Genomic DNA, 1,474 nt, shown 5'->3' on the forward strand with positions numbered 1-1,474 from the left:
GGAAGTGATTAGTGAAATCCCCTGCCTGCCTGCCTTCCTTCCATCGTCTATAGAAGCACTGAGCAATTGGCCACAGTGGCCACCAGAGGGCTATAAAGATATTTTCTGTACAGATCCATGGGTAAAAGAAAAAAGTGAAAATAAGGAGTACGACCTCAGATTTAGGGATCTGCCCATAATACAGAAATAAATAATATACTATAATATTGGGTGTTTATCATTAAATACATGGATAGATGGACTGAAGTGAACGTGAAACATGACAGGTCCTGGTTAGCCTTTTATATAATATCTCAGCTTTTAGTTCACGTGGTGCTGTGATGGCCGAGTGGTTAAGGCGTTGGACTTGAAATCCAATGGGGTCTCCCCGCGCAGGTTCGAACCCTGCTCGCAGCGAATTTTTTTGGGGGGTTTTTAATTTATTAGTTTAGTTCAATATTTGTTCTACGTATTTACTACGTAGTTATAGCTGGACTGAGATACCTTACAAAACAAAATACTGTACTGTACAATGCATATCATGCCATAACTAGGGATTGATTGTAACTTGTGTTACTTGTCACTGAGTAACAATCATTATATATCTATCTATATATCTACAGATCGACAGGGCCGCCGAGAAAGAGGGGGGCGGGTACTATTTACCCGGCCCGGGTGTGCCAGGGAGCCCGGTGCTGCACTGCCGGGGGAAGGTGTTTGGGAAGGAAGGGGGGGGGGGAGCTTTTGTGCCGGCCGCGGCGCCCGGTCCGTCTTGCGATGACGTCACGCGAGAGTGCCTTGCTGTGCTCTCGCGTGACTTTGTTGTCCCGCTTGCTTATTGCAGCCTGTGGCCGTATCTATAAAGGGGCGTGACCGCACCTATAAGGGGCGTGGCTGGCCTCAGTGGGGGCTGCAGCAGGAGTCTGTCCTAGAGAGGGCTCCACATTTTTCCTGCTAAAGGCTAAATCCAGGTGAGTGTAGAGTATAAATAAAATGGTTATAGCCAGACTGGAGGACATGAACAGAGTCAACAGTAAGCAAGAAAAAATTCCTTCTATTACATCTTTGCAGCCACATCTTGGCTCTGCTGCTAAGCACTAGGCAGTTTGCACAATTTCAGGGAGAAAATCTTTTGTCACTTAGATAATGGAGAGTTGGTCATTTTTGTACTTGCTGTAAATACACTACTGCAGGTGTAATCACAGTAACATGGGATATGGGAATCAGCTTTGTAAAATATTTTGCAAACACCATGATAGAGGAATGTGGAATTATTTTCTTGTTCTTCTGAGGCTCATAAATAAGTTTGGCAATGACTTTGGCGTTCACATTCTCCTAGATAGCATAAAAAAACCTTCATTGTCAGACAGAACCAAAGTGTAGGGTTAAGCTACACCCTTGGAATTCTGGGTAGAGGTATGTCAAATGTTCTTTGCTTGTTACATGACTGCAATACTGCGTGTGTTTCAGATCCTTTCAAATCTCACTAATCCGT

General features: G+C 44.3%; 1 non-coding gene across 1 annotated transcript; it reads left to right on the top strand.

The window, feature by feature from the left end:
* The first annotated feature begins 314 nt into the window (after positions 1-314).
* Positions 315-396, top strand: TRNAS-UGA (transfer RNA serine (anticodon UGA)). Its single transcript has one exon. It is a non-coding gene; the product is annotated as a tRNA-Ser (tRNA).
* Positions 397-1,474: the final 1,078 nt, after the last annotated feature.

The sequence above is a fragment of the Mixophyes fleayi genome, chromosome 4 (assembly GCF_038048845.1).
Source record: "Mixophyes fleayi isolate aMixFle1 chromosome 4, aMixFle1.hap1, whole genome shotgun sequence".
Taxonomy (NCBI): Eukaryota; Metazoa; Chordata; class Amphibia; order Anura; family Limnodynastidae; genus Mixophyes; species Mixophyes fleayi.